Genomic DNA, 22,275 nt, shown 5'->3' with positions numbered 1-22,275 from the left:
AAAAGGTAATAATGAACATCTTAAATTGCAACCAGAAATGAGCAAAGCTGAGCAAAACACATCCTGCTGTGCCCCACAGGGTTCCACCTTGTACTGCAAGCTATTTTTCAGAAGCTGCTGGGAGAGGTCATCAGGAGATTTGGAGTGAGGTGGCACCAATATTATCTAATCTATCTATCTATCTGTTTGTCTATCATCTTCAGGTAGGTAGACGTGTTGGTCTGACACAGTTGAAATGAATAAATAAAATAAATAAATAAATAAAAAATCCGGCAGCACCTTAGAGACCAACTAACTTTGTTCTGGGTACAAGCCTTTGTGTGCATGCACACTTTTTCAGATGCTGAAGAAGAAGTGTGCATGCACACAAAGGTTTGTACCCAGAACAAACTTAGGCTAGTTGGTCTCTAAGGTGCTACTGGAATTTTTTTAAAAAAATCTAATCTAATCTATCTATCGTTTACTAGCAAAGAAAAGCTTCTAAATGGTTTACAATTATAAAACCAACTAAAAGGAATATAGCAATACATGTGGCAACTATTTTGCACTCGTGCAGTTGATGTGCAACTGCTGACCCATCTGTTGTTTTCGGGGGGTGGGGGCGGAATGGGTTGACGTGCGAAATGACCCAGCACACAACCCCCCCACTCAAATAGGGACCTGCCTGCACACAATTAAAATATAAAATAAAACACTTTCATCAAAACGCTGAAATTAAAATGCAACAATTAAGACCTACAATAACAATTAAAGCAGGTTAAACACCAATTGAAAATGGAGGATCAAGTCAGGAGATCAGGGAAATGCTTGTCTAAACACGTGCGTCTTCAAGAGCCAGCAAAATGCCAATGCCGACAAAGCTCCTTATATTCCAGCAGGGAGAGCATTTCACAACACTGGTGCCACCACTGTGTTGCCATGTGCAAAGTGAACCATGTTCCATTTGTTGTTCTTAATGTGCTTACTGGACAGTGGTGGTGGTGGGGGGGGGGGAGATTTTTTTCAGGTAATCTAGTCCAGAGTTTTTTTGGGTTTTATATGTAAATATCAGGATCTTTAAAGTGGACACAATTTTAACTGTGGTTGTTGTGGTGGTGGTAATTTATTGTAACCTACGCTGGGACCTCAGGATGAAGGGCAGGTAAAAAAAAAATACTAAGCAAATAAATAAATAAATAAATACTTGAAACTGGCTCTGGTCACCAGTATTTAAGCCACAAGGCTTTTAAGACTGGGGAGCTTTCTTTGGCATATTTTTCATGCAAGGAAAATTTCCAATTCTTAATGCTGTCCTTTCAAGCCAAGGAATTTCAGACCAAGGAAAGCTCCCATTGCAAATAACTGGTGCAGGGTCTCCCAATCCTGACTGAGACAGTGACAAGTGGAAAACAGTTAAAGTCCTCCTCCCACTGCCAGAATCCCAATGCAACCCCCCCCCCCCCCACTTCTCAGTGCTATTTGTTAAACAAAAATGAGTTACATAAGGAGAACTATGTGGCAAACATCACATCTAATTTCGCCCCGAGACTGTCACCTATGATTTATTTGCTAAGCACTTGCAGGATAAAATAGCTTGCATCTGCAATGAATTGGACGCCACTGTGTCGGCAGTACAGTGTACACTAGTTGAATTTGTCTAGAACAAAATGTAGTCATATGCTGATGGATTCATTTCGGTCGTTATGACCCAAGGATGTGGACAAGGTGCTTGCAAAAGTGGAAGGTGCAGCCTGTTTGTACCATTCATACCCCACCTTATAACAATCTAGGGAGACAGGGCTAACCAGCTGGGTCCAGAATGGAATTATTGCTTCCCTGTGAGAGGGGATGATCCTGAGCAGGTTGAAGGAGGTGGTTATAATATTAACACTAGAAACAACCTCATGGAATCTCAAGGATTGCATTAACTTGCCATGTGCAAATATTCCCTATTTTGACAAGGCGCTTAACTGAGTGATCATTATGTGCTTGAGCCAATATGCTTGGGCATAATGTGCTTGAGTTAACACCAACATGCTGGAACAGTCACTCTGGCAACCTCATGTTTAGACTACTGCAATGTGCTCTATATGGGGCTGCCCTTGAATACAGTCCAACAAATATGGCACCTAATAAACAATGAATGAATGTTTAGGCTGATGTGCATTAAAAAGCTTTTTTTTAAAAAAAACTGAGGACAGCTCACATGAAGAGTATTGAAATGGTGTTCAGCTGGCAGTTCAAATGAAGTCTAGGCTCATGCTGCAAGAAAAGGAAATGCCGTGCGGTCTGATTTTAAGATGCATCTATACAAAGCGCGAGCTACATGAGCTGAATCAAAGATGCAGACCTGAGTTTTTATTTAGGGAGGGTGAAACCCCACCCAACACAGGTTGAAGGCCTGGGGTCATATTGTTTAGATGAAATACATCAAGGTAAGTGAATGTATTTTCCTACTGAAGGCAAATGTTAGAAATTCTACCTCATTTTGATTGTCTTCTGTCACACAGGGAGTACAGATGACTGCTGGGGCCTGTTGCACAAGACAGAGCTACAACAAATGCTTTCTACGTTATATTGGTTTTAAAAACTGTTATGTTCTTTTACAGTTGGTTTTTTGTTTTTGGTCCTCTGGGGAAACTATGTAAAGATTAGGAAGGCTGGATCTATTTCGGACTCAATTTTCAAAAAACCAAAGGGGAGACTCCAGGGACTCTAGGCAACTTCCCTTATTGAGACACACAACTTCTCTGATGGTAGCTGGCCATTTTGCTATGGCCTGAATATGCTCACTGTTATGTGCCTACTCCTCAGAATATCCAGAATTCAAAGCCTAGAATTTTCACAACAGTATGCAGGGCCAATAAATAACTTTTTGGACTCCTGAAACCCTTGGTCTGGGTACAGACTGGATCACATTTTAAAATTATAGTTTCAATGACAGTTCTTTAGAAGTCAAAGAAGATTACTATGAGAAGAGTTTGCAGCAGAATTGGAGACTACAAGGAGATCAGCTCTTAGACATGGGTGAAACCTCTGTTCTCTGCTTCTCTCTAGTAACCTCACAATTTCACCGGTTAGTGGCAAAATCAGGTGTTAGCTAGCTTTAATGCTGGCATTTCCCCCTAATGTTGATCATGCTACAATTGTGTGAAGAAGTGGCACAGACTGCTGCTTAACAGGTGTTGTGAGTGGGCATCTGTGCGGGGGGGGGGGAGAGAATGAAAATAGAGGAGTCTTCCCCAATCACTGCTTTAATTATTAAGTACTCCTTGCTTTTTGAAGATGGAAGCTCATAGGTGGCAGAGAGACAGAGAGAAGATTCTGTGACTACAGGAAAATAAAAATATGTTTAACAGAAATTAAAGTCATGGATTTCTGTCAATGAAAAGCAATGCATTGCTCGATATATAAATATTATTTCCATCTGGCACAGCAAATTAGCATTGACCTCACATTTCTAAACCCATAGAAAGATATTTATTTGTTCATTCCCCAGCGTATCACTGCTTTTCCAATTCATTCAGTCAACAAGAGTAAAAAGAGCAAGAAGGGCAGCAAGTAAAACTTAAGAAACGACAAGCTCTATGAGCCAACTCTTGCTATTTACATAACTTAAGAGCCAATACATTTTTCATTTACTTACTTACTACTTACTTACCGGTACTTTTGTGCGATCAGTGTTGCAAATGACTTGTAAAGGAAGATTTACCAACGCAGGGCAGGACAATACTTTTTCTACTATTACAACTATACCAGCTCTTAACTATCATATCAGAAAGAGTTCAATTGCCCTGTCTATAACATGTGCACCTATGAAAACATTTCCTACAAAGACGCATTTAAGTCTGAACATAATAAGAGAGTCAGTGCTGTTCTGCCCAAAATTATCAAAGTGGAATTGTCAATCAGTGAGCAGGACTAATTTTAATCCAAATATGTACTTAGTACAAGAAGATGAATGGGTACTTGTTTTAGCTTGAACAATGGATGCACTGACATTTTTGTATTTGATCACACTGTTTAACTAACAAGCAGTTCTGCATACAGAAAAGCCTGAAAACACCATAATAAATTGTATAGACCCACACAGGTTGAAACAGTGACCTATATACTTGCCCATCTATAAAGCTATGAGGCAAGAGATGATCCTCAAAGTTTAAACAAGATGCTGACAGATGTTAACATACTATCTTGGTACCAAAAAGCATCGGATTCTATAAATTGATACCTTTTTAATTAACAAGAACAATTCTAGCTACTTTGCCTTACTGCCAGCAGGCTTCATCACCATGTAGTCAAGGGACTGAAACAGCTTTGTAAAAACTGAGTAAGGCAAAAGCAGCAGTGCAGTGGATCTCGCCACCCACAAGAAACTGAACCATTCATTTATTGCACAGCGGTCTTGCAACACAGAGCATTTTTTAACACCCATTCTTTCTCCCCCACTGCTTTTCAGAGATTTAAAAAAAACCAAAAACATTTTCATCAGAGCAGAACCACACTGCCTTAGATAGGGAAGAGTGAATTTACCTTGCTCTCAAACTTAATCACACAGGATTGCACCAGACCTATGCCTTTTAAACACAGCTCTTCCCTATTCAAAGTGTGTGTGTGTGTGTGTGTGTGTGTGCGCGTGTAGTTTAAAGGGCTAAAAGGACACATGGGTGAGGAGATACTGAACCCATCTCTCACCCACTTCTCTTACCAGTGGCACCATCAGGGCAGGAGTCCAGATCTCACTCACCAAAATTGGCAGGAGGTCCCTAAAAACACAGCAGGGCTGGCTCAACCCACTTTGAAGTAATATGCATTAAAATCTACAGAGGGGTGGCTTTGAGACCATTAAGTCTAAAGTCTCAAATTAACCTAACTCTACGCTTGGCTTTTACTGCTGCAGCCACCTTCCACCCACTAGCCAATTTCTTCTCAACCAATCCCACTTCCAATACTGGTTGAGGGAAAACACACCTGAATGGAGGGTGTGTAATCACATGGGTCACATGGACAGGGGGAGTGTATGCCTTACTGCCCCTGCTGATTACAATTTAAAGTAACAGTAACAGGATACAGAGTAGATGTTGGAAATCCTAATAAACTTTACTAATTGGTTCACAGAAGCTCCTCCTATCTGGAGGAAATTTTCTGCTAATCCACACACCTCATTCCATTATTGCATTGTTCTACAAAAGGACCAAGCCTCCGATTCAGCAGAAACTTATTCCTAGGAACATGAAAATGAACATGCTCCTACAGCAGTGCTGAACAAGCAGAACTTTCCATTAGTAGTACTGGGTACTTGCAACTGAGCCATATTCAACTCACCAGCTTGCAAGAGCAGTTAATTTTCACAAGACCAGCCAAGTTCATGAGGGCAAACATATACTAACACAAGAGAATGTGAACCAAAAGTGAATTTACAACGGAGGGAATTTGAGGAAAGTTATTTTCAGAAGCTATGGTAATCACAACAAGCAGATCACTCAGTCACCCTTACCTGCAGACACTGTACCTGGGCAGTGGAATTGTGATGTTTGCTTAAATCTGCAGTCAAGGGACAATTCCTTGTATCACAACCTACTTGGGTTCAAAGGGATTCAGCAGAGCCATTTGCCTAAATGCACCCAAATGCACTGTGATATAGCTGGTCATAACTAATGAGTTTTAAGAAATGGGATCCAGCTACATGACACTGTCTGCAGAATCTCTGGTTCCTTCCTGCTCAATACAGTGGTACCTCGACTTACGAGCGACTCGACTTCTGTATTTTTCGACTTCCGAATGACCTCCGGAAGCGAAAAAATGGCCGTCGCTTCCAAAATTTTCGACTTACGAAGGGAAAGCGGCGGCACGAAACCTTGACTTACGAAGTGTTGAATGCGGTTTTTTCGACATACGATTTTTCCCCCCGTTCCGAGATGGCGCCTTCAACTTACGAGCGCGCCTTCGGAACAGATTAATTTCGTAAGTCGAGGTACCACTGTACTGTTAGAAGTTTCTAAAGCTGCATCTTTTTAAAAAATCTAACTTGATCATTCCTGTGGTGGGGTCCACTTGCCAGAAAGATCTCCATCCAGAAACAAGGCATGTGACAACAAAGACAATTCTGAAAAGGCCCGCCGGCTTGGCTGCGGGACCGTGGGTGTCTGGGGCTGCACACGCTGTGGGTGCATGGGTGTCTGATGTCAGCACACTCACCGGCAGGCGCGAATGATGTCAGCACTGTAGGATTCTTGGTTACTTAACAGCAATTAGGTCACATAAAGATTTAAAAAAACACTTTCTGCTGCTAAAAATGTTAACTGATATTCCTAACAGTTAATGAATTGGCAATTTCATTTTCCAGTATAGGCAAAGCATGACTGGAAAATAGGCCTTGAGTAAATTTTAACATAGGAGTTCCATGGACCATCAATGGTCCAGAATCTCCATTCAGGTGGTTTGGGGTATGTATTATAATCTGAATTCAAATAGTGATACAGTAAAATGCAATATAAGAAACACAACCAAAATAATGCAGCATCTAGCACAGCATATTACAATTTCTACACCAGGAAGAAAACTTATTAAATGATTTGCTAAGATCCACGGTAATTTTCAAGTTGTCTGTAGGGAGAAAGGTTTGGGAACCACTGTTCTAACACAAAAGCTACCAAGAAGACTTTCACCTCCTCTATTAACCTACTTGCCTTCAAATTATCATATTCATTATGTTAACAAAAGACAATATAAGCTGGACTTGTCTCTAATGGCTCTAATCTGTATGTCTTTTGAGGTTTCACACACAAGTATTTACAAACTGTGGTTGGGTCTGGCAGCCACCCTACAATCCAATCACAGTGCAATATTATGAGTCACTTGTGTCCCTTGCACTTGAGAACTGCAGCTATGAACAGGCCTCAGAAGGATTTCCCCCTAAAATGTGTCAGGCCCAGAAAAAATCTCATTTCTAGCACTTGGATTTATTTGGCGTGACTCCCCAGAAGGAAGCTTTATATGCTAGTCTGCAACTGTGAGCACACTTGGCTGGGAGTAGAGACAAAAAATTTCCAGAAATTTTGAAGCTCGGGGGAAAACCCGTTTTCCCCCCAGAAAAACCGGAAATTTTCGGAAAAATTGAAAAAAAATCTACATTAGCACTTCTTTTTTATTTTCCAGATTGCAAGTCATTCTGTTACTTTAGAAACATAAAATATAACTATGGACAATTTTAATGGGCATAAAATTATCACAACTAGCATATTAAAAATACAGTGTATCCAAACAATTATTACAAACAGAATTTACTTTTAAAATAGTATTTATTTGTATTTGTAACAAATGCAGCAACAATCTCCTGAACTGTTTACTAGTTTATGTGGGGGGGGGGGGAACTCCACAAAACAATTTTTTTAAAATCCAGAAGTAGCAATTATTCGTATTTCCTCTCCACAGTATTTAAAAAAATACATTCTCATAAAAAGAACTGAAGAAGGCAGTGGGACTAAATTTCAATGAATGGGCATGAAATTTAATCAGAATCATTTTCTGAGCTGTAATTAAGTATACACTTTCAGGCCCTTTTTGTTGCTCTATATTTTCTTCCAGTTGCTCTATATTTTCTTTCCTTGTTGCTCTATATTTTCTTCCATCTTGTTCTTGCATTGGAGAGTTCAGTTTGTAACATAGGACTTACTTGTCCTCAAAGAAATTAAAATAATCTGATACCATACATATTTTTTTAAGAAATGATTTATAAAATATTTGAACCCCTTATCTTAAACTATTTTATTCATCATGTTAAAATAAAACATTCCATAATCTATTTTTTATTTTTCCAATTTTTCAGAAAAAAACAAAAAAGGCTTCAGGAAAAAAACCGGGGGGGGACGGGGGACCGGGACCGGACCACAGTTTTTTCCCAATTTTTTTCTGGGGTTTTTTCCCGGGCCTTCACATCTGTAGCTGGGAGTAAGGCTCATTTATCACAGAGGAATTTACCGGTAATTCTGCTGGAGAATTGCCCCAAGCTGGGCAGATGCTTGCCCAAATTTGGGCAATTCCTCCTTGCTCCGTTCTATAATTTTCAAGATATGGAAACTCCACAGAGGCTTTTCAGTGCAAGTAGCTGCAGGGGGTGGATGTGATGGAAAACTTTTCTTCTAGGAAGTTCCTTAAGTTAACCTCTCAGGATTCAAGCCACTCTCTCTGTACAACACAGTGGTACCTCCATTTACAAACTTAATCTGTTCCGGGGGTCTGTTTTTAAACTGAAACCGTTCTTAAACCAAGGCGCGCTTCCCCCAATGAGGCCTCCCGCTGCCAGTGCCCTTCCATCGTTCGGCTTCCGTTCTTAGACTGAGGTACAGTTCGCAAACTGGGACACTGCTTCCGGTTTTGCGGAGTTTGTAAACGGAATAGTTCGTGATCAAGGCTGTTCTTAAACAGAGGTACCACTGTATTCTTTTCCATGGGCTCATAGCTGATGAGAATCGCTCTTTACTACAATTTTAACGTCTGCAGTATAAAAAACATGTAAGCACTATAACAAACATGGAAACAGAGGTACAGTAGGTGTGAGCAAGGTAGTGAACTATTGCCACACAAAATAACAGTATGCCGAAATTCCCTGCTTCATTGCAGATACAGAAATCCCAAAATTTGGATGCAGCTATTCTCACCAGAAGTCAAAATCCTGCAATACTTTGTTTTTGAAAAGCTGAAGGGTGATTAAGCCCAAACTGTACTAGGTATCCGAGAATAACCCTTCATGGAAAGGGTTAATACTTTGAGAACAGCAAGTATATAGATCTCAGGCACAGATTTCTCTAACAGATTATTTTTTTAAAAACCCCAACACCCATCAGAATTACGAAGTATCGCAGCATTTCATATACAAATTTGACAATCACGAAGCAGAGGTGTGATCCAAAAGCACTACCCCACACATTTCTAATCGTGGATAGTGGAAGATTACTGGTTGGAAAGCAAGAAAATTCCCATTTGCATTACTTTAACATCTTCCATTCTTCCTGTTTATGCCCTAAGCCTATAAAATATATTTATAAATCAAAAGCCAGCACAGAACAACCAGATTTCAGAAGGAATAAGTCAAGCACCAGTTTTTTGGAACAAGACTAGAGAACAGGATTTCACAGTAAGAAACTTTAAATACCCTGCAGCTGGCCTCTGAAATACAGTCTTCCCAACAGCATCACATTAAACAGAGGCAGATTTCACGTGGCACCCAAATATGACTCCCTCCCACACTAGACTGATGCTTCCAGGCTTTGTGATAAATTGACATCAAACGCTGACTTAGAAGAATGAGGTATTTACTTTAAAGGGATTAATCCTGCATTTTGTTACACTTCCTATTTGTTTTGATGCACTGCTCCAAATCTAGGCAATGGCAGGCCGAGTAGCGCCAAGGCAGAGGAGATACAGCATTCTCTGACTTCAAATGAATTACACAGAATTAAAATTCAGTGAAATTAAGTTCAACACAATTACACACACTGTAGCTTGCGACATCAAAAGTAAAAGGTGGCAGGCTATGGCCTCGTAACACAGGCCAAACCAAATCAAAGCACTAAGCTAAACTGACACACAAACACTGGAAATAGAACTGACAGACAATTATTATACTTTCACATATCATAAAACAGCCTCTGATCAGTCCAATGCAAGGGCTAGAAGACACAGCTATATGGTATATCTATGCCTCTGATCTAACATTTCCTTAAAACTTTCATCTAGCCTTTACCCCTTTCCTTTGCCTTTTGATACAGTCTTTCTTCAAATATGCTCTCAAAAATGGCTTTTATGTCACCAGTGGTTAACAGAGGAGATATTTCTGCTTCTTCAGAATCACCCGACATTGTATGATGTCCCCACTCTTGCCTTAGCAAACCTAGCTTCTAGAATTATTTGAAATTATAGGGAGGACTTGGAAATGTTAAAGGATTGCCCAGCTGCTAATATTATCTTCTTAGGCAAGGAGCTCTCGAAAAGATGGTAGCAGTTCAACTGCAGGCATCTTTGGAAGAAGCAATTATCTGGTCCCTCTTCAATCCAAATTCAGGCCCAGATACAGCACCAAAATGGCACTAGTCACCTGGCTTGATGGTCGTTGCTGAAACAAGGATGAAGGAGTGCTACTCTATTGATTCTCCTTGGCCTTGTCAGCTTTGATACCATGGGCCATGGTTTCCTCCTGGAGTGGCTCTGTGGATTGTGAGTGGATTCTACTGGCCTGACACATATTGCACCAGTTCTTAAAGACTTGCAGTGGTTGCCAATGTGCTTCAAAGCCCAAATTGAGGTGTCTGCATTGACAAATAAATCCCTAAATGACTTGGGTCCCAATATCTGAAGGAGCATCATCTCCCATAAAGACCTGCCAAGGTGCTGAGATCTGTGGGAGAAGCCTTGCTCACAGTTCTGCTGCCTTGTGAAATTTGTGGAGTGGTGGTGCATGAGAGGGCCTTCTGGGTGGTGGCCCCTAGACTGTGGAATGCCCCTCCCAAGTTGCCTCTGGCCTTGTTACTGTATACTTTCTGACATCAGGTCAATATGCCCTTTTATTTATTATTTATGCAATTCACAACATAAAAATACAGGATAAAAAACAAAGAAAATCCATAATAAAAACATGAACAAAAACAAACCAATAACCCCATTCTCCTTCTGCACAAGCCTTTGGAGGTGAAATGTCTTACATGATTTAATTGTATTGAGTTGTATGTAACCTGCCCTGGGGCCACAAAGTGAAGGGAGGACTAAAAACAAATAAGGAAATAAAATGTGTCCAAGCATCATTTATTTGAAGACAATGTTAGCTCTTCCTCATTTAAAATGAATGTTGAGGGAAGTAAGAAGTTTATATAACTGAGAACACAATACACAAATAAAGTCATATTCAGGGTTATGCCCTCAGATAACCCCCTTGATGCCAGCCAAGGACCCTGCATCTCCAAATATTTTTATTATTTTTAAATCAACTTTTTTAGAAGCTTTTTTCCGTCATGGGTGGCATTGGGCACACAGCATTCTTCCTCCCCCCCCCCCGAATGCATCACTTGCCTTTTTGTTTGGTGGTAGTAGTCATCGTGATTATGATGATTTATTAAGTTATATACTGCTTAATGCCAAAATAGAGTTCTAAACTGATTGGTTGTGTTTAGGGTTGTGTTCTTTGTTGATTTGAAATGTTATTTTTTGGGAGTGTTTTGCATATTTTAGGGGAGCAGAGCTGTCAACCTTCCTTATTTTTTTTGCATTGGGAAACGGCCATAGCTGTCAACTTTCCCTTTTTTTGCAATGGGAAACAGCGCTGGAATAAGGGAATTTCCCGCAAAAAAAGGGGAAAGTTGACAGCTATGTAGGGGAGATGTTGCCTGCTTATCCCCTGTACTTTAGAAAAGGTTGTAGATGTTTTGCACACTGTTTTGGAAAGTCTCTGATTATCACCAGTTTTCCCCCCCTGTGAAATTGTACTTTGTGGTAACCACGACAGTTTCATAGATTTTCAAATGTGGCCCCAGGTCCAAAAAGGTTAGTCTACTCTGGATATCACCCATTGGATTTAAGGAATTATCTTATTTGCAAGTAAGTTAGAGTGGAAGCGATAAAAATTAGATTTGAATAAGAAGTGCATGGGCAACTATTTTTAAGTAGGAGATGAAGATGGATCTGCAGAAAGAAAACGCTCCTAAGTGTGCTCTAGATTTTTCTTTCTTTTCAACCCCAGATTGAATCCAAGTGTTATATGCCTTTTTCAGAATGGGAATAAAATTACAGGAGACATTCTGTCTGTCAAACATCCACTTACCCTCAAAAGACGAGACAAATCTGCATTGGACACAATGAATATGCACATGTATGCCCTCTTTTGTGAACGGGTTAGAGGACCCAATTCATAAACAATGAACTGGGTCTAGAAAATCCTGCTGGCACCTCTGCTTCTGAGGCACTGCCATGCTGCTAAACTCAGCTAAAGCAGCTCTTAAACATGTGCAGAACAGTGCAACAGGGAAACAAGCCAAACACCCACACTTATTCGAATTCAGAAACAGCTTCAGAAATCTAGCTTTATTTTCAGTTCTCATATTCTCCATCTTGTGTTTTAATTATACCCATCTAATTCAGTCCAATGTTTCCAGAGAACAAAAGATAGATTCTCATCAATGACTCTTGAGATGCAAGAATGAACAGCTTATGATTAACAGCAATGGAAATATTTGGTAGAGTTAAAGGTATTAAATGTATTGTTGTGGTGAAAAAATACAGGTTGCATGGCTAGTATCTTATGCTGAATTAGACACTCTTCTAGTATACAATCGTCACATTCAAGTACTTTACAGCCAACTAATCAAGTGTTTTATTTAAACACAACAATTCATATATTTTATTTTAAAAACTTTAAAAAAATACAAAAGGGTTCAACAAGTGTATGATTGTAAGTTATTAAATGTTAGTTTTAAATTGCAAAGCATGCATTTTCAAAGATATATGGGGAAATCATAAAAGTTTGTCCGCAAAGTAAAGTTCTTTTGACATATAAGCACCAGACCTTCTGAATATACATCTAAAACTATATGCAGAGTAGCAGCTTTTAAAAAGGATGCTGCAGAGATTTGTAACTTTCAAGATACAGTGGTGCCCCGCTAGACGAATGCCTCGCTAGACGAAAAACTTGCTAGACGAACGGCATTCGCTAGCGGAAGGCTGCCGTGTATAGGTTTTCCGAACTATACAGTACAGTACAGTATCTAGGTATGCTGACAGCATACTTTCTGTCTTTAGTGCACCCTTCAGAGTTTGAATCACAAGCAAGATCACTTATCCTCCATGCCCACACCACCACACTTTTGCAAAAAGGGGGGGGGGGAGTGTATGGTATTCATATTTTAGAAATAGTAGTATCCAGATCCTATTTTCATGTCAATAACATGTGTGAAACACTTACAAAGCTTTGACACAGCCAAGTTCTCTGAAAGTTCACGCTTACAGAAATAATGCAACAGCTAAAATGTTACAAAAACAGTGTAGTGGAAGGAGAGAGAATGTCCCTTCCTGAGTTTGGTACAGTTTACAAGTATTGATTTGAGCTCTGTTCTACTAAGAGAGAAGCTGCGTGCTTGAAATGCCCAGGATTTGGTAGGCCAAACTCTTAATATTTCCATCTGGCAGCTCTTCTCAATACGATAGTCTTACGGAAAGCTTTGTGGTTGATATTCAACTAAATAATTACACGAGTGGATTAATTACTGCTAGTGCAACAAGGGACCTTCTCTCTCTCTCTCCCCCAGCACTGTACCCAAAACTGCTCTGGATGGTTGGGGGAAGAACCCATAACACATTTTGGGGTGTCGGGGGGGAAAGAGGGGGGAGTCCTGTTGCGCAATGAGAAATCCTAGTGCTTACAGAACATTCTCCTTAGCAGTACACTGAATACAACCCTGTGTGGGTTTTTTCTTGCTGATATGATCACTACAACTCTAACAGCTTATGTTCCTTATGGGAAATCAAGTCAACCTGACCTCTATTTTGCTAGCAGCAGTCCCTCCAGCTGGTCTGAACAACATCTGACCAACAAACTGAATGCAGTTCACCAGCCTTGAATGGAACAGGCTCAGTAAACCACCTGATGCTGCTGCCTGCCAACAGCTGGGAGACTGTTGACTACCTGGCAGGCTACAGTTGGTGAACTGATGGCGAACTGCATTCAGAAATGTAGGAGAGAGATGGGTGGGGAAAGGAAAATCTGCAAGCTAAAGAATTTCCATCAGAAGGATTCTTATTTTGACACTTATCTGAAAAATCTATAGATGGGTAAGGAATGGGTGAACAATTTGTTTTTAATAAACACAAATGTTTTTAGGGTTCATAACTATTGAAACCATTCTGTGTTTACCCATTCAAAAGCTGCTGCTGAAGAAAAATGAATGGACGTATTTTAAAGAATTTTGTATTAGGACTCAGAAAGGAAGAATTGATTTATGGCAGTAAATACTAAGTAACTGGAAAAATACAATCCTAAACCTAGGATGGCATAATTGGAAAGTCCTTGAAAATAATCTGTTCCATCTTCCTGCCCTGGTTTAATCCAGAATGCTTTGAATACAGAAATAAAGCTAAGTTTAATTTGGGAGGTTAGACTGCAATCATATATACTCACTTTCATGAACCCAGTGGCAGTTACTTCTAAAGAGACATGTATATGATTGTACTGTACATACATCTGTTGAAGACTATTTTATCCTATGGCTATGTTTGAGGCAATTGCTTGGAGCCCCCCATTACTAAAACCACATGGAATGGAATTTCTGAAGCATTTTCCACGTCAAAGCATGGATTAGCTTTTTGCAGAGGGAAGCAAAGCCCGAGGCTACATACAAATCATACCAGCTGTGGCAATCACAAATGAGGCGGGAATGTGAAAATTCAACTGTGAATGTTGCTTTCCATAAGAGAAGCTCCCCTAACATAATTTTTAGGTACCCATACCTGCACATATGTGGGACCTGCAAAAAAATATTGCATTATATCCTCACCTGCTAGCAGCTTTCCTATTCAGGGCTGTTTTCAGCCAGCCATGCACTCCCTCCAGGATACTCAATTCCCCCTACTGTTTAATTTCTCACAGCGATGCCAAATTTGAAAATCGGATTCTATTTATTTATTTATTTATTTATTTTTAAAGTGAGATTCTCAGGGTCCAAAATTCTATACCAAATAATGCACTTCAGCCATGGACATGTGGGATTTACTTACACCTGATTAAATGTGTGTTATTGGAAGACAGGTACACAGGAAGCCTTCATATTTAATTGAATTAAATGCTGTCATTGTTGCTATGTAGGGAAGGAGGAAGATTCTTCTCACCTCCATACTTGCTCTTCATTGGCAGAAGCAGGACTGAAAATAACAGTAATAGAGGAGTCTGTAAGAGAAGGGTTGGAGCATGTGGGAAAGGGGTTATTTTCCCAAACACTCCTTGCTGTGAAAAGGATGACTGTTCGGCTTTTTTTTTACCCCCCCCCCCCAAAAAAAAACTACATAGGTGAGTCAAAGATTATAGCCTGCATTCAAACAAAGAGTACAACTAATTCTGCACATTCACAGCCAAGGAGTTTTGGACCTGTGTTTCTTGTCACAGCCCCCAGGCTGCATTGCAAATCTCTTTTAAAACCGAGCAGAGTTTAGAACTGTGTGAAATATTGTGTATGTGCATATGTCTTCTGTTCAAAATTCTTGGAAATGCCCAAAATAGTATTTATTTTATGCTCACACTGTCCAATAACTACGCTTTTCAAATCATGTACAATACAAGGAACAAAGCAGACTGCAAATTAGGAAGTATACGCTATCCTGAATACAGTATATGTTTGTTTTTGTCACCAAATATATAGTATATAATGTTTATAATATAATGATAAAGGTAAACAAATGTTTCCTTTCCACAATACAGTAATGGAGATTACTGGAGTGCAGGCTTCAATTCATGGAAACACTGACTACTGGAGTGGGAGGCTCTTCAACTCAAGTCTACCACAGTGAATAGCAATGCCAGTCAACATACAACATGAGACAGGGATATTGACTGGGGCAACTATATGGAATGGGGAAGCAGAACAGTTTATGAATGCAGTTTGCAACTTCATTAATACATGAACAAGAATTATTTGTGAGATTGAATGGTAGATTTTAAGTAAAAACATGGATGAATCTCTTGGGTTTTTGTTGCAATAGACAAATACATTCTGGATATTGTTCCAATGGCACTAAATTTTAAACTAGTGAGTGAGAGTTATTTTTGCAAATTAGTAGGTAATGGAAAACGTTTAAATCTGGGTGACTTTAACAGAAGGAAGCATCCAGCTATTAAAAAAAGAATCAGAGCCAAAATGGGGATATTAAAGCAGAATTTGTACATTGCAATAAAAAGGTAAGCTTAGAATCAGAAAGACAAAAGTATGTTTGCTTTAAAATATTCCTATATCATAAACTAGAGAACTTAAAGAGCAAAAAAATAAAATGAGATGGGAAACGGAGAAACAGCTTCTCCTGACAGAGGCGACTGCACATACAGAGAAGCTGGTGTTGACTGAAGATTTTTCAGTCAGTGCAATATCTGACTAGAATAAAGTCATAATCCTTTCCAAAAGATAATTCACATTGGGTATATGGGGAGAATCCCTCTGGAACTCCAAATATGCTGTTTGTTCAGATCTCTCTCTCTCTCTCTCTCTCTTTCTCTCTCTCTCTCACACACACACTTAAAAAAAAATCCCCGATTCCCAAGAGGTAGATGCATTACTGAATTAACAACACTGGAAGCATGACAGAAAACATTCTTGCTTCCCCCAGCAGGATGGCAACAATACAACATCAAACAAAACTTGCAAGCTCAGTGAGAATAAAAACTCCGAGGAACTGATGAAAAAGTCTTGGTGGTGATACAGCACCTATCATTCCTTAGTATAGGAAAAATATGAATTTATATTGACTTGAAATAAAAATTCTTCCACACTTCATGTCTGGGATGGAACAGGAGAGGCAGATACTAATGAACGTGATCTAAGTAGATAATGAACACCAACTACTTACCTATCCAAAGATTTCCCCTTGAGATCTTAGCTGGAATAAAAACTCAGTATGGTTTCAATTACTGACCTATGGATATGCTTATAAGCGCCACAAAGTTAACACCACACTACTGAGCTTTATATTGATTTCCATTCGATCACAAGTGATAACAGAGCTACACAAACCGAATAGAAATTCATGTTGGGGTGAAAGATTGCTATATGCTCCTACTAAGACCCTAAGCCACACAGCAGAAAGAGCAAGTTAAAGTTCCTTGAGACGGGTATTTCAAACACATCATTAATATCATGTAAAGGGCTTGGCACTAAGACATACACTGTTTAACGACAGATGCACTAATACGGCTTCACCAGTGCTGTAGGGTAAGAAAGCAGAGCCAATTCACAAGAAATTAAACGTACTTACGACATTTGGATAAAGAATTGCTTACCTTTTCCTTTAACTGTCCAAGGTTGTATCATCTCCAGAAACAGAGCCACAAAAAACACAGGAAGGTATTGCTTTCTCTGCGTGTTCTGGAAAATGTGGATGGGCAGTGGAAGGAGCAAATAGGCAAGTGAGCATTCATGCTTTAGCTAGCCAGCTTGCAGATGAAGCTTTGCAGCTAAGTCCCCAAGACCTTCTCACGGCTGCTGATCTCATCCACGAAACTGAAAGAGCATCTCAGCAGGACACTGCCAGATTCCCTTTCAGAGCCCTCTCACTGACAACCATTCTCTGGCAAGTGAAATGTCAAGAACCAGGCAGGGGCGGTGTTTGGAAAAGGAGGGAGGTGGAGGGATAAGAGATTCTCACCATCCATCAACCTCAAAACCTATTCAGCAAACTGCTTGAATGGAGCCAGCATTTCATTCTCCATGGTAACTGGAGATGGAAGGAAGAAGGGAAGAACGCAAAAAGAGGCACGTTGAGCTGGTCTGGGGGAAAGTGGCATTAAGAAAAGGATGGGAGCATTCCAAACCCCAGCCCATGTCTTCAGCTTACAAGGAAGGAAAAATAAAAGGTCTCTTTCAGCTTCCACCTCTTTCTTCCGGGTGGCAGAATTTCCTGGGATTCAGGCAAAAGCACTTTCCCCTTGGGGTGCAGAAAACAAAGTAATTTCCTGCTCTAAGTACTGCTAATGGAAAGCAAGCTGTCCCATTTGCCATTGAAGGAGCAACTGCTATCAACTGATTCCTGCTCTCTTGAGGACGATCGGCATATAGAAATTTATCTATTTCATAAGCCATACCTTCATCCAAGAGTTTGAGCAGTATACACAATAATTTGACATCTACAATACTATAGCAGCGTATGATCTGGGATAGCTCAGTTGGTAGAGCATAAAACTATGGGCGACTTAGTCAGGGTCATGAATTCGAGCCTCACATTGCACAACTGATTCCTGCATTGCAGGAGGCTGGATTAGATGATCCTCGTGGTCCCTTCCAACTCTATGATTCTAAGATAAAAACTTAAATGAAAACAGAATAAAACTGAGAGGAATAAAAGTATTCAGCTAGCTAAAAATACAGTAATTTAAAATGCTTTGGCAAATAAAAAACATTGATCCTGGCACTGAAAGGATGCAATCTCCTTTACTATTAAAAGGATTAAAGAATTCATTATAACACTCAGCTTTCAGTAACAGCAGGGTAATATCTTTGCTAGGTTCAACTAAATTTTGTCCATTTTCAGCAAAGTTACTCATTCTGCCATGACAGCCAGCAGGTATAAACCAAATTAATCTTACAATGAAAGAGCTACAGATGTCCCTCTGCCTGAAAATCAGGTTGCACATCCACTTCCTCTTGAACTTGGCTCAACGTTATCTGATGCAATGAACAAAGTGCTCTCAAAAACCAGAAAACTTAACTGAAGGAAAAGCAGACACTAAACACTGAAAAGCCAGACTTCACCTGACCCACATTAAAAAGAACCACATGCAATTTAGCTTATAATAACATTTTGACCCTTGGCCATCTTCCTCTTGTACATTAAAAGTTGAACAGTCACTATACAAATACTTATTTCTCCCAGACTGTGCCCAAATTAACATCCTAACCCTATACAAAGCTACTGAGTTTCTTAAGTGATAAGATTAATGCACAATAACCATACAGAGGAATTAAAAACACATCGAATTCAGGCTGCAGCAGCCGATAACATACTCTATTCAGAACTTCTGTCAGAGTCCTTTCCATCTCAGCATCTCAAAAGTTTCCTTTCTGCAGCCCAAACTCCTTTATACTGGGGCTCCAATTCAGTTTTACTCATTCTAGAGGTATTGCACCATGGCTCTGTATAGCCTTGTCCACACACTGAGATTTTTGTAAAAACAGAGTTCAATAAAGCAATGTACCATATTTTCCGGCGTATAAGATGACTGGGCGTATAAGACGACCCCCAAGTTTTCCAGTTAAAATATAGAGTTTGAGATATACTCGACCGCAGATTCTCCACCCGGCGTATAAGACGACCCCCGACTTTTGAGAAGATTTTCCTGGATTAGAAAGTAGTCTTATATGCCAGAATATACAGTAAATGATTCTCTTTCAAAATTTCCTAATGGTTTTTTTTTTTTAAAAAAACAACCTATTATTTATTTTATTATTTATTTATTTATTTATTTATTTATTTATTTATTTATTATTTGTTGTTGTTGTTGTTGTTGTTGTTGTTGTTGTTGTTGTTGTCATAGTTATCGGACAACCCTAAACATTTACCAAACATAGAGAATCACACTAATAACTGGTTATGGTACAACACAGAATATGGATTTTGAAATTAAAGCAGCTACTCGCAGAGTAATTCTAGTCCATATTTGTAAGTCTAAGCAATTTAAAACTCAAAAACACTGTGCAGTTGCATTACTACACAAACTGTTTTTGTATTTTACAGGTTTGAACGGAACATTACATTTCTTCTCTTCTCCATCCCTGACCTTCCTACATTGACCAAGGAGGTCTGAAGGACAGTAAGCACATTTGGCTGCTTGCATTCTCCCTTCAAACCTTCCCACTTAATATGTGGTGGCCAGGGGCTAAATATACAAGTTAAGCATGCCTGGATAGGCCTTGAGTTGCCCTCATCTTGGGAAGAGTAATGCAGATATGAAATGCTGGTCAATCTAAAACATGTTAACAGCTAAAATTAAACCTCATAAAATTGATATTTTCGGAGCCCAGGAAGGGAAGGGAAGATAAAAGAAAAAGCTGGATGCCTAAACAGTATGCTAATAAAAGCACTGGCTCACACTGATCTAGAGAAACACCTTGAGCACAAAAAATTAATCAGACTTTTCTTCAAATAATTTATATCTAATCAGTTCACTGAATGCACACTGTGACGGAATTTTATTCTATCATTTCGAATACCACCTTGTTTTTTTAAAGAGGGATTTAATATATAATGAAACTGCAGGGAATGAGATTTATAATTCCATCCCACCCTCACTATTCAGCCTCCACTCTCAGGACTCAGATGAAATGGAAGAATGTCACTTGAACACTGCCCCCAAGGCAAGCAGTCTGTTACCATAATCATCCATTTAAGCTTCCACTGGATACTGCCTCTTCTGCACATTCCATCTGATGAGAGTAGATCACATGGGTCTTTTGTTATATGCACCACTAACTTGTTACAAAAATCTTTTCAGGGAAGGGAACGTGTTCTTTTTAAAAAAGGGCACTTGAAAAGCAACATGGAGGTTGCGGGGGAAATATTTTATGATCCAAGTCTTTATGGCAATCTTATATGCAAACCCAAGAAGGGAGACTATTTTTCTGCCGGTTGCTACAAATCGAACTCTCTCTTTGTTTTGGAAAGGTGACACGGAAACATCCCATAGTTTCACGTTGTTCACAACGAGGGAGAGGAAGAAGTCCGAATAGCAAAAGGCTCGCGTGTCTTGTTCAACATAGCACTCAGGCACTCCTGTGTATAGGAATGCCAGACCACATAACTTTTACGAGTAATTAACAGAGGAGCATAAAAACAAGAACCTTTAACTCATACTACATAAGCAGAGACTGTTAACATCATAAGATATATAAATCCCTGTAATACCAACATCAGATGGCTGTGTTAAATGACCCCAACAAGTTTTTTACATCCTTATATGTAGGAATCCCCCCCCCCCCGGTATAAAGAAGCGTTGAAGTTTTGAAATGAAAAAAGAGTAAATAAAATAAAAATCAAAGGAAAATACACACATAGAGAGAGTATTTTAAAACTGCTTGGCAAGAATTTGTGAATGCTGATGATAGTTAAGCCAGCAAAGAAAAAAATTAAGCTTCTACAGGATATTCATATTTACTATGTGTCACTGTGTTCAATGGTATTTATGTCCCAGTAATGGTGTGCAGAACTACATACAGCTTAACAAATCAATCCTACTCATGTTTACTCTGAAGTATGTCCCACTAAACTTGACAAGACTCTCAAGTAAGCATGTGCTGGATTGTGGGCCACAATAATACAGAGATCAAGGAATGGTTTTATCATTCTAGAATATCTCACAAAGGAAACCACAAAATGAAACGAGTAAATCTGTCCACATGATTATGTGTAGGGTGGAAGAAGTAACTGTTTTCTCTTTCCTTTGTCAAATGGTTTGAGAGATGCTGTATTAGATGTGCTGCCCAGTTTTATTTTCCAAGATTAAAAAGACAAATACTGGTGAGAGGTGTGGGTAGATACCATAAGATATTGAGTTACAAGACATATCTGCTCTGCTTTCAGGCTGATGTGACACACAAGCAAAAGAAAATGAAAAAAATATATCAAACTAGAAATTAGGATAGTGGGAATCAATATATATAAAAGCTGACAGAACTTTTAGCCATCTGATTTCAGAAAACATTATATGATTTTGGTGTATGGCAGGTAGGTGTGGTTTGGCTTTGCAAGAGAAAAGGAGAGGCTGGTGGGCCTAATTAGGCATGTAACCAAGAGGTCCCCCACTGCTGCTTTAAGTCATGGTTCAAAGGTGAACTCCATAGGGTGCTGGAGCACACTGCTAAAATTTCAGCTGTTTTACTTCTCTGCCATGCTGCCAGAAGCTAAGCCATAGTTTATCTTAGCATTACATCCTGGGCTTGTGGTATGCTTCCTCCAAACAAACCATTACTTCCTCTAAACAAACCATTACTTTTCGATGTTAATGGAAAAAATTCAACCACTGCCATTTTATGTCATCTACCCAGATTTACATGGACAGTGTTGGCCATATGGCTTTAGCTTAGATTTAGAAGTTAAAAGCAGGATACATAGAACAACCCTAACATACCAGCATCATACATAAAACAAATAACCTCTGCAAAACAGTTTTGGGGTATGATTGTCACAAGACTGATAAAGCATATCACATAATATTTGGAGCCTCACGGGTAGGTTCTGATTTCACGCGATAAAACACTGCAAGATATTTGTTCTTCAGTTACTGTTTTACACGCCCCATGATATGATAACTAGAAAAGATAGCCATATCAAACTGACCTGTGTTATATTCTTGCTACGAAAGGAGGAAATGTTGGTTTCTATTATTTTCTGCTGCCGAATCCCCCCACCCTTCCTGCTAGGCTTCATCCAAGCATGGTATTTACAGTACTGCATAAGTTTTACTGATTATAATGAAAGCATTTCTGTCCCAATTTCTAATGTTCCTTTTGCACTGCAGTACCTATATACCACCATGTCATGAAAAGTTTCATTCACAGCAGT

At 39.4% G+C, this 22,275-nt stretch overlaps 1 protein-coding gene across 3 annotated transcripts in view; it reads right to left on the bottom strand.

The window, feature by feature from the left end:
• The window catches only part of NDST2 (N-deacetylase and N-sulfotransferase 2), a 75,908-nt gene that overhangs the window by 52,361 nt on the left and 1,272 nt on the right, over positions 1 to 22,275 (bottom strand). Inside the window, exon 1 of one of the 3 annotated variants that reach the window (XM_033148583.1) lies at positions 17,003 to 17,264. The exons of the other annotated variants lie outside the window; for them this stretch is intronic. The gene's annotated coding sequence lies outside the window, so the exon portion shown is untranslated. Of the gene's footprint in view, positions 1 to 17,002; positions 17,265 to 22,275 lie in introns of those variants that run through there. 3 annotated transcript variants of the gene reach the window in all.

The sequence above is a fragment of the Lacerta agilis genome, chromosome 5, assembly GCF_009819535.1.
Source record: "Lacerta agilis isolate rLacAgi1 chromosome 5, rLacAgi1.pri, whole genome shotgun sequence".
NCBI classification, from domain to species: Eukaryota; Metazoa; Chordata; class Lepidosauria; order Squamata; family Lacertidae; genus Lacerta; species Lacerta agilis.
This window is presented reverse-complemented; position numbering and strand designations above follow the sequence as displayed.